This window comes from Pristis pectinata, chromosome 35, assembly GCF_009764475.1.
Source record: "Pristis pectinata isolate sPriPec2 chromosome 35, sPriPec2.1.pri, whole genome shotgun sequence".
In the NCBI taxonomy this organism is placed as follows: domain Eukaryota; kingdom Metazoa; phylum Chordata; class Chondrichthyes; order Rhinopristiformes; family Pristidae; genus Pristis; species Pristis pectinata.
The window spans coordinates 7,273,616-7,285,984 of record NC_067439.1 but is presented as its reverse complement, the minus strand read 5'-3'; the positions used below and the strand labels follow the sequence as shown (position 1 = coordinate 7,285,984).

The 12,369-nt window shown below is 37.4% G+C and overlaps 1 protein-coding gene across 3 annotated transcripts in view; it reads right to left on the bottom strand.

The window, feature by feature from the left end:
* The window catches only part of arhgap35a (Rho GTPase activating protein 35a), a 121,200-nt gene that overhangs the window by 79,978 nt on the left and 28,853 nt on the right, over positions 1 to 12,369 (bottom strand). For all 3 annotated transcript variants that reach the window (XM_052044076.1, XM_052044075.1, XM_052044074.1), the window contains one exon: positions 2,817 to 2,899. The gene's annotated coding sequence lies outside the window, so the exon portion shown is untranslated. The remainder of the gene's footprint in view (positions 1 to 2,816; positions 2,900 to 12,369) is intronic.

The window sequence follows — 12,369 nt, the reverse complement described above, 5'->3', positions numbered from 1 at the left end:
GTAAAAAGATACATGATGCCTATGCTTTCACAGCAGCAATTAAAGCCAATGAATTATTACAAAAGATTAAAGGGCAATTTTGAAAAGCAATTATTATACTTAATTTTACCGAGGGGGTAGAACCCTGAACAGTTCAGCACAGAAACCACAATGTGCCAACCATGATACCTGGTACAAAAACAAAAAAAAAAGCTGGAATCACTGAGCAGGTAAGGAGTGAGAAGCAGAGTAAATGTTTCAAGTCAAGGACTTTTTTTTCCCCTCACTTTCCCAGTTCAAATGAAGTTTTAAGTTGGAGAAAGGACGAGGAGACCAATGGATCAGACAGAAGGAACATTTCTGATGAGGCAAGGCCATTTGGTTTTTTTTTGATATAGGAATTCAAAGCATTCCTTAAGGTGAAACAGCAATTCATTTGCACATCTTCCAATGTGCATTTCATTTGGTGCCTATGTGGCCTCCACACTGGAGAAGTCAAATGCTGATTGGGCAACTGCTTTAAGGAATGCCTCCATTCAGTCCCCAGGAGTGACCAAGCTTCCAGATGAAGCTTCCCAATTCTGCATTTCACTCCCAATGTCACATCTGTGGTCTCCTTCACTGTTTCAACAAGGCCCAATGCAAGCTTCAGAAACAGCATCACATCCTCCATCTGGGCACATTACAACTTTTGGGATTTGATACTACATTCAACAATTTCAGATAATGTGCTTTTTCTGTTCTTATTAGAAACTGCAGCAGACACTGGCTGATCTGCTGGGCATTTCCAGCATCCTCTTTTTTTTTTGCGCGCCCCCCCCCCCCCCTCAATTTCTCATTTCTTTTTCCCTTTTCCTTGGAGCAGACTCGTTGGGCCAAATTGCCTACTTCTGCTCCCTTGTCTTGTGATCTTCAGGTTTCAGGTCCAGCAACATTTCATAACTTTAACCTATCCCTTTAATTTTCCATTTAACAGCCCTCATTAGTTTAACCAGATAATTCTATAGAGTCGGATATCTTCAGCGATCCTGGAAGTCAACAGGGCAACAATAATATTCTTTCTTCACTGATTTATGTTGTCTTGTAAATAATGGTGCGACACAAGACTAAGAGTTAATAATGTTGATCCCTCTGCCAGTACCCATTTTCAAATTTAGCATATTATTCACCAAATTACACCACAATCATAGCAATTTTATCCAGTCTTTTCCAGTTGTTACCTCCTGGCATAAAACAACAAGACAATGCACAGTTCTGTAGTTTCAGATCCAAGTGGCCAGTATCAACACTTGAATCTTAGCTTCCCAGGACACAGTCATAACTAAACCACATTAACTTGTGCATACTTCAACATGTCACAAGAAAGTAAATCAGGTTCAGGAAATTTTGGACAATTTCCTCTTTCCTGATCCACATGTACCCACTGTTACACCACTATTCCTGCCCTTCAGGACATACTCTTTCCCATATGGACTATTGCCCATTTCCACCTTACCAAGTCTCCTTCCACCAAGATCTGCAAATCCCCTCCAATGCCCTCTGCAACTTTTAACAGCTTCTAGTTTCCAAACCCTCATCGTCTCCTTTTGTCTGATCCTTCCATAACTCCAAATCAGTGAGCTCCAGTTCCGCCTTGCACTGAGGCAGTCCAATCCATAGTGGCGCAGCTAGTAGGCTCCAATGGCCTAGGTTCAATCCTGACCTCTGGTGCTGTGTGTGGAATTTGCAACTGCTCCCTGTGACCATGTTTCTCCTCAAGTTGCTGCTTCCGTTTTCTCCCACATTCAGTTTGTGTAGGAGGTGTGTAGGTTGGTGTTTAACTGGCCACTGTAAACTGCCCATAAGTGTAGGTGTGTATGGAGGGGGGAGGGGTAGAAAAGTGACAGAAGAATAAGATTGGACCAGCAAAGGACTTGCATAAATGGGTGCTTGACAGTCACTGAGCCAAAGAGCTTGTTTCTGTGCTGTACGACCCCATGACACACCACAACTCTCTGCCTGGCTGAACATTCCCACACTGAAAACTTTGACTCTACTCACTTCCTCCAAATCAAATTTAAGATATTGCAATGGAAGCTCTTACGGGGCCTTATGTCTTTGGAATTTTCTTTGCTCCAACACTGTTTCCTCAATTCTGCTATATTGAAGATTACTAGTGCTGTTTCCCTCCCTCAAATTGATAGGAAAACATCAACCTTGCTCCCGATTTCCAAAATTCACACAGTCCATCTTCAACCTTCCCTACCATTTCCTCAACTTCTCCATTTTCATTTTGAGGACAAACTGGTGACTGATCTCTGCCATTAAGCCACAAAATCCAAGCCATCTTAACTACATTTCTCCCCAGTTCCTGAGAATCTATTCCATTGTTCCAATTGCCCCAATCTATTCTGACAATGCCTTCCCTACACCAAAACTGACTGGGCCTACCTGTGTCTGTTCAATGTCCCACAGTTTTGTTCCTTAGAACAAGTATGTTACCTTGGTCCTCTCCTTCAATCCGTCATGTTGGCAAATTTAAAGTTTTGTTTAACCCAACTCTGTTGACTAACTTTGTCCTATCATTTCCGTTCAATTAAACAGCTAAAAGGGGCAAAGTCTGTAGTGCAGGAGGACTCTGACTAAAAGAGCAGAGAAAACAAGAAAATAGTTTACATGTTTGAACAATGACAATATGCAATATTATTTCCAGAATATAGAAAATGTTTTAGTATCACATGTAATCTTTCTGGTGGTTATACATTATTACTGAGCAATTAGGCACAAAATAGCAAAGACACCCATAACATTTGTCAGCATAGAATTCCATAAATAGCACAAAGTCCCGGTGTATTTACCTTTACTCTCAATTTTTGGCAAGATCGACTCGTTATCACTTCTATTCACCAATTATTGTCTATCCATTATAGTGAATTTCATGCTGGGAAAAAAAAAGAAAAATGATCAGAGCTGAAGGTGAAACTGGCAATATCTTGCCTTTTAAATACTTTTCTTGATACTTGCACAGAAGTGTTTAGGTATTTTTATTAAGATAACCATTTAATGCAAGGATCCCAAATATATCTGAAACACAATAGCAAATCTGGTTCTGGATTATAACCTGAATGCTAAACTTTAAATTACATTTTTTTAAAATCCAATTTCTGTTCTCAAATCTTCTATATTGTATCTCAAAGTTAATGACAATTAAAAGGGCAGCAGAACATTACCAAACAACTGCAAGAGGTTGCAAGATCACAATAGTGGAATATATTGTGAAATACAGGGTGCAATGGATTTATTGAAGACTTGATAGGCTGCATATCCCATTTCTCTGCTCAATCAGCCTTCCAATTTTTCGGTCATTATCTAGCAAGGCTCCCATTGTACTCCGAAAGCAATTAATCCTAGTTACATAGCACAGAACAATTCTTCTGACAACTCATCTTTCCTGACAGCTGTTCCCACCTCAGTTCTCTTTAATAAACCTTGCACTTTTGTAAAGGCAAATCACAGATTCTGAAAATCTGAAATCCTTTATTTCAAGTTATTTTTGTATCCTGCATAGCATACAGAATGAACCAATGAAATGTCCCATATAACTTTGGCACAAGTTTCCTGGTTCCAAATTCCAGTTCTTTTGAAATGATTCCAAGGGCTCCATTTATATTTATGGCTTTGTTGACCTACAATGCAATGTTTTTGATTTGTGCATTGACATCCATGTCCTCAGACTTTATGCCTTCTATAGCAAAGGTACCATGAGCCTCCACTTATTACTATGACACTAACAATTGGATAGAACTGAAGATTTTTAACACAAACTTGGACAATTAAATTTTGATACACATCCTAAATCTATTTATAGGTTGTGAGATAATGGCAATTAATCTTCACAATAATCCTTAATATTTAATGACATTAAGATTACAAATTAAATAAGAATGGCAAAAACCTCTCCACTTGTCCCTTATGGAAATCTCACCTTAAAAGTCCAAAGCATTACAAACTACTATTTCTGCAACCAGACATGGCCTCTGACCCAAGACAGCAATAATTTAAAATCTCCTCATGGCTCTGATCAGACATGTTGCACCTGGGATAGTCAGTCTTCTATTCTGTTCTATTAAAAGGTGTATAGGAAAACTGAAAATGACAATTCATTTTCATATACAACTTTTATTTTCCCTTTACTATGATCAATTCTTTCCACCATACCATAGTATGGCAGAACAGTGCAGTCCAGACCAGTTTGTTGCTAAAAGATGCATGAGAGTAACATGGAGCTAGCATTAAGTGTACAGTTCCTACAAGCTGCAAGGCAGAGATAATTTACTCGGCAGATTTTGCAAGTAAACCCAAAATATCCTTGCACGTATGGCTGATACTAGCAATGCTTTTAATCACCAGGGACACAAGGAGAGTTTAATTTTGGAATTTCAGAGAAATTAATTCCACACACCAGCATTCAAGTAGAATCTCGAGTTCACTTAACATTTAAACATTTCAGTTACACGAAGTCTAATTATGATCAGATTAATCCTGTGGGCCTTATTAGCACAAGACTAAACACCAACGTTGACAATGGGAGGCTACTTGTAAAGAACTAATTCACCAAAGCCATTGTCCCCGTTGCACAGCAAAAAAAATTACATCAGAGTAGCATTAATAGTTTCATGGATCAATATAAAGAACTCAATTATGCCATGCAAGTGCTCAGACAGCCTGTATACATGATAAATTATTCCTGGCTACAGGGTCTCTTCAGTGACAGGGGAATTGCACTTACTCCAATTCCATGGATGGAATAACATATTTCAACACAGCTATTCAACAGAAAAAAATTACAGGCACAAAAAAAAATGTCACTCTCAAAATTCCCAATATTACTGAACATCAGCTTAACTCAAGGAGGGAAAGGTGTTATGTGCAGTTTTCTTCCTTCCAAAAGGGAAGAAAAATAGTATGCCTGACACATTCAATCTAATTCAGTTAAGGACAGAAGAATATATTTAAATTTTAGAGCATATGCACAAATAGAATTTGGTAATATGCACGAGAACACATGGGCACTTTGCATGTGCATCTATGAAGAGAGCAAGAGAAATCCTCCCTTCAAGAAAAATTCTGATACTAGAGGTCTATCGTGGCTATGCAAAACAGAACATTACTAGTGAGTGTGCTCCATACGAAGGAAAAAAACAATTCAGTGAAAATTGGCAGCCTTTCAGAACCAGGATGCATGTAGTCAAGTATTCTCACTGGGGTTACTTAGTGTATGAAAAATTGCACTTAAAACCAATTTCCTTCTCGTGTCACATTCTTAATTTATCACTTCAAATTGCTCCTGCTGCAACCACCAAGACAGAGCTGTAACTACCATTACGTAGCTCAAAGTTCTAGCCTGACATGTGACAAATACTGTACCGCTTAAAATAGAACTACAAATGTTGAAAGTGAAAATAAAAATTGACAAATTCAGGAACATAATTTTAAGAAAAAATGTCAATACTCATACACGTAGACTTGATTAGGCTGGAAATTGGGAGGCATGTTTCCATTCTTAAAAGTCTATATCCAAAATAGTGTTTTCCTTTTATGAATACTAACAGAATTGAATACACATTCTAACATTTTGTTCTTAGCTTTAGTCAAAAATGTAGTTTGAGAAATTAAGTTTATGCCCAATTTCAATGCCAAACATTGGAAAGCACACTTGAGGTTAAAATCAAATCATGGTAGTAAGTCAACTTCTACAATCAAAGAAACTAAATATTTAAAACCATGAGACAAAAATTATATTCATACCCAAGGTTTTTTTTTTAAGGTTTATAACCAAGTTGCTTCAACCAAAAAGAACCCTAAATGTCGGGACTTATTATAATGACACAAGCAGAAATTTTGGTCACAACACTAAACCTGTTTACTTCATAGAGAAATACAGCAGAGAATCAGGCCCTTTAGCACAATGTCCACACCAGTCATCAAACCACCATTTTTATACTGATCATACCCTGACCCATTTTATTCTTCACACATTTATCTAAATCCCCCCAGATTCTACCACACACCCGCATACTAGAAGCGCTTTGCAGTGGCCAATTAGCTTACCAAGCCACATGTCTTTGTATGCAGGAGGAAACTGAGGTACCTGGGCGAAACCCACATGGTCACAGGGAAAACATGCAAACTCCACACAGAGAGCACTGGAGGCAAGGATTCAACCTGGGTTGCTGGAGCTGTGAGGCGGCAGCAGCAGTACTAGCTCCACCACTGTGCTGTCCAGTCTCAAATAAATAATTGTTCATGTATTTAATACAGCCCCAAATCCTAGTTAAGCACAACTTACAAGTCTGAATTCAAGAGATTTAAATCTCTGAAAACTATCAACCTTACTCCATTCTAAATTGCCAAGAGCATTTTGAACTTTTCACCTCTTTACCTTGACCAATAGCTCATTTTAACCATTTTAAATTTAATTTCCACTGGAGTCAAACTTCCCATCCAATACTGGTAATAATTTTTTTGGTATAACATCCATTTTTACTGGATATGCATTGAGTAGATTTACATCAAAAAATGGCAAACCAAACTGACCAACAGTGAATTTATTTTGACTGAGTCGAATCAAGTAGTTTAGATTAGAACAACAACAGGTCACCACTTGTTTTAGTCATCTTTGGATGGTAGAATGCCATCTGGGACCTTTTATTTCTTGCAACCCACTGCATCCTTTTGGAAAGTGTACCTATGACTAATGAGTCAGAGGTCACAAGATGAAATGCCAGAAAAGTTGTGAAACTCAATTCAATAAACCTGGGAATTTGCAGGCTAACATCATTAAAAAAAATGCTGAATTTTTTTTTCAAAGCCCAATGAACTGTTAATGCCTTCTGAAGGATACTCTATTGTAAAACCATTGCTATAACTTCTACCAAGACAGCAAGTCAGATAATACTACCCACATCCAAAGAACACTTAAAAATAACTGGATAAAATGCAAAGAAATGGATTGACTCAGTTATGATACTCCTCATACTAAAGTAACTGGCCCATGCTCAGTATGCGGAACAGTTAATGTGTACGATGCTAGAGTCCTGCTAATATAGCTGGCATTTCAAGAAAAGATATTGGAATGGGGTTGGTTGTGGAGGAAAGCACAGCTGTCAGATGACTTCCATACATTCCACACAAGTCTTAATTAGAACAGCACATAAGTAGAGGGAGGAGATTGCATTTTTTTTTACACAAGAGCATGACCATGTGACAAAGAATAAGACAAATAAATGTGATATGATCATGTATCTAAACATGAATTAGTGTTGCAGTTAATGCGGAACCCAACTGATCTAGTAGCTTAAACTGAAGAGATCAGACAGATGTACTCACAATGTGAATATCCAGTGGTGACTTGAGCACTTGAAGCTTTTTAAAGATGGCCAATTCAAAGCATCAATGCAATACATAGGAGGTACTGTCCACAATATTGAAGTACTATCCTGAGGGGTAGATGAAACTATGCTTCTCACAATTGAAATCTAACAATCCTTGCCTCCTATTTGTTTTGATTCAAGTGATATCATCATTGGCAGTATTAAATACTGCCAGAGGCTATGGAAAGGCCCATCTGCAACAAAAAACATATTTCAAGATGCTGCACTCAGTTTGCGTTCAATATAAACATTTAGCAGTCCTCTGTCCTTCTCAATGTGATGCAGCACAAATAAGGTTTATCAGTAGCTTCACAGAGAAATCTTACTTATTTTTCTTACTTTTAAAAGCTATAACAGTAAGGCACCAAGGATTAAATTTCTACCCTTTGCTGAGACAGTCAACTTAAGGGAGCAATTATTCCTTTTCAAGATGTGTTGACAAGACCAGCATTTACTGGTATCCCTAATGGCCTGAGAAGGTGACGGCAAACCATCTTGAACCGTTGCAGACTTTTTGATGGTACTTGAATAATGCTGTTGGCTAAAGAGTTCCAGAACTTCAATCCAGTCAAGATGAAGAACTACAATACATTTAAGCTAAGATGGTGTGGAACCAAGGGAAACTTGCAGGTAGTAATATTCACATGCATCTGTTGTTCTCATCCTTCTTGAAAGTAGAAAACTAAGAAGTTGCATAACCTAAACAAATAACTACAGGGCATTTTGCAAGCAGCACTGATTTCAGCCATGGATTTGACAGTGGTGGAATAAATGCTTTGGCTGGTAGAGGAGCTGCCAATCAAACAGGATAGTGTCAAGTCTCTTGAGAATTGTTGGAGCTGCATCCATCCAAGCAAGGAGGAAAATATTCCATCATCCTCCCGACTTGTGCCTCTTGGATTGTGGAAAGACGTTGGTGTCATGATGAGTCACTTGCTGCACAATACCCAGCCTTTCATCCGTTCTTGCAGCCACACAGTATTTACGTTGCTGATCCAGTGGAGTTTCTAATCAATAGAGACAACCAGGATTTTGATGGAAGTGTCACCGAATGTTAACCACCTACCCAATGTTCATGTTGGAGATCATATTACATTGCACTTCTGTGACAGGAATGTTACTCGTTACTTATCAGCCTTAGTGTTGTCTTTTCCTGAATGCAGAAAAGGATTGCTTCACTTTAAGGACTTGTCAGGGATATTAACATTGTACCATCATCAGCAGACTTTCTTCTGACCCAATTATGGAAGGTCAGCCATTGGTGAACAAGCTAAAAATGATTGAGCCTAGGACACAACTCTGAATAAACCTTGCAGCAATGTCCTAGGGACTGAGATAACTGACCCTCAACAACCACAAAACTCTTCCTTTATGCAAGGTAAAACTCAGTTGTTGCATTTTCCTTTTGATCCCATCAACTTCAATTTTACCAGAGTTCTTTGATGTTACATTCAGTCAAATGCCACCTTGATGTCAAAGGCAGTTACCATCACTTCTGGAATTTCACTCCTCAGATACATTTGAAATGAAATCTACAGCCAAGTGGTCATGGCAAAAGCCAAACTGGGGTCTTGGTAAATGAATGCTACTTGTTAGCACAATTAACAATTTTGCTAATGACGAAGAACAGTAATTGTCTGGACTTGATTTGTCCTGCTTTTTTCTGGACAGCACATACCAGAGCAGAGCAATTTTCTACACGCCCATAAATAGATTGATGTACAAAAAAAATTATTTTGGGCCAACTTAAAATAGGACTTTGAATTTTTTTTTAAAAAATGAAACCTAGAAAACCTAACACAAGTTCATCTGCATACATCAAGTGTGTACATCAGTTCCTTTCATATTTGAATCCTGCTGGACACAAAATGTCCACCTTTGCCCAATTATAAACAGTTTCTACACATTAAAGGTGATTCACCTCATGCAATGCTCTGAAAAATTGAGAAGGCAAGATCCTAAATGAATACTAGTCTTTTCTTGACACACCAACAGATTGCAGAGTAATCACAATTAAGAATACAAGGGCTCATTGCCCATCAATACTTCCGTGGCAAAAACTACCAGGTTCTGAAGGTATTTGAACAGTGGGATCTGCTTGGCAAAATGCAACCAATTCAGTTAAATCGCAGAATGTTTGAGGACATAATGGAATAATAATGTATTGAAATACAATAGTATAATGAAAAGTGGAAGTATTAAAAAGTTACTTTAATCCAGGTGTCAAAATGATTAACAGTTCAGGATTGCTCTCATTACAACAAACAGTAGGTGCTATACCCATCAGAAAATAGTGAAACTTTAAGTTCCCTTTCAGAGTTTTTATACAAGCAATAGTGAAAATAACTTTAAGGCTCATGTTAATTTATACATTATTTTACACAATTAAAGTAATACAGGAAGTACAAAAAGCAGACTCTTCAGCCTCCAAGCTTTGTACAAGAGCTCTTTAATCCATTTCCTGATGTTTCCATGTTAGTATTATTTTTCTTTGAGCGTTAAATACCACTGGTTCTGGTAATTGATCCCATATTCTAAGATTCAAAATGGAGGAAAATCCTGAACAATTCTCGAACAATGGATTTTTGTTACTAATCCTGGTTTCATACCTTCTTAATGCTTATTCACCAATGGACATCTTTAAATACTCACTTCTCCAAATTTTCATTTTAAAGTTCTATCAGAGCAGAACATTCTCTACTTAATTGTCCTAATTTCACCCTAATACCTCAATATAATTCCATCCTTTTTTTATTTATAGTATCATCTCTAACTGCCCAATTACAAACATGTTCCACTGAATGTAAACACATTGTACTCTAGTTGCAGTGTTATCTAAGCTTTAAAAACAAAAAAAATAGATTTACTTTTGTACTCAAGTGCACAATATGGAATTGAGAATTCTTCCCCCCCACCATAACTATTTCCATCTACAACCCCACCCCAAAGATGGAAATCATTCCTTTCCAAAGTTACCCACTTTTAGTTATACCCATTACTAACTTGAAATTGGCTAGAATTACCCATATTAAGCCCTTCCTTTTAAAAAGTAATTTTACCCAACTTTTTTTTTAAAAAGTGTTATTTATGTGGTCAAAGAATTTATGAATTATTTCTTTACAGACATTTCAATGGTCTGGAGTGTTAGACATCCCAAGCCTTAAGGTTTAACTTTCAACATAAACCCAAAAGCATTAAATTACTTGCAACTAAACCCGCAGAGACTAATTCATCCAGTTTTGGCAAATGACTGATTCTCAAGATGATTACTTGGGGTGAGACTTGCAAGATACTGACTTTACTTCAGGCATAGGTTTAAGGCTGACCTTGTACTACGATTTCTCACCAATGAATCATTGTCAATTGTACAACTGAATACCTCAACGAAAGCAAACATGGAAGGTACCTTACTTTTGAGTTATTACTTTTCCAGGTTCAACCTGAAGAGGAACGTGGATTTGCCACTTATTTTGCATCAGAGTATGGAGATATAAATACTAAACAGGACCAGAACCCATTGAGAGTGCTCTACAAGTTAATGTTTTAAAGGATGCAATGATTAATGCATTTAGAAAGTACTGTTAAAATAGAAAAAATCCTGGAGGCACTGGAGAAGATGCAAGCCATGAAAGAAATTAGGAAACTCGCCAAAAATTTGAAAAATTGATAAAGTTAAAAAGCGAGGTGTTCTAGCCAACACAACCAAGACAATCAAATACTTTAACACCAACAGAACAAAGGATGAGTTGTGTATGGATAGCAAGACTAACATGTGCAAGGGAAAGAAAACCACAGGAAGTTGCAGAGAGATTATGGCAAGGTTACTTGGGGTTTTAATAAGAATGAGGATCTTAAATTATCTTGAGGATCTTATTATCTTTAATGAGGATCTTGGACTGAGGGACAAGCACCCAATTAAAGTTAGCAGCAATGGAAAAGATGGAAACAGATACAGAAAAATGAAGTTGGGGTAAATTTGAGGTGAAATCCAAAATGACTGAACACCATTCCTCTGTATTGGATTTTGTGTGACTTTGCATCAGCGGGACCTTTTCTAAAAAAAACTACACACATAGGTATGATACCACTTTTCCCACAATAAAGGAAAATTATCCACGAAACTTTTTGATAACTTATAAACTTAATTTTATCCACCATACTCAATTTACTTAGCCTTTGTTCTTTCCACTGTGCAATATGCACTACTTCAAACAATTTAACTCAGATCTAGAATTTATAGATAATAGGCCACTACCAAAACAATAAAATAGACAAAACAGATTCCAAAGATATTGCATATCCATCCATAGCACTACAAAGCTGTTACTTAAAAAAAATTTTGTACAGCTATTAAATTTTTTTTTGAAGTGGTAGGAATTAAAAATAACCACACAATTATCACTGCCTCACCATCTCCTTCACATGAATCACTTGTTGACTACAAAAGAGGATAGGTCACTACTCTTAGGCAGAACAGAAGTGAGCATCCCTCTGACTGTAGCTCCTTCCTGGAACAGGAAGAAATTTTGCCTGTAATTGCTGCATCCTTAAGACAGCACAAGATGGAATTGCTTCACGAGAAGCCACAGTAACAAAGTTGCCCTCAAGTACTTCAGTGCCACGCTTGCATTTCATGGAAGGTGTTTAGTATTCTTAAAAAGTCTTCAGTCACACAATCTTTGTAGTTTATAGGGTCAAGAACAGTTCCAAACAAAAGCACCAGGATATTTATTGAGGCAATGTAGCTTCAGTTATCTAACTACTACAAATTATTTGATATCATCTATCAGCGTTACGGAAGAATTCCAATCAAAACAGCATCATGTTGCTCAATTGAACTTTCTATAATCAAGGAAATAGTTTTTTAAAATATTTATAGCTCTACTTCCAAGTCATTAGTTAAGCAAAGGGCAGGAAACGGTGGAGAAAGTATTAAACAAGGTCACTCCAGAGTTCCCAATTGTGCAAAGAACTGTGT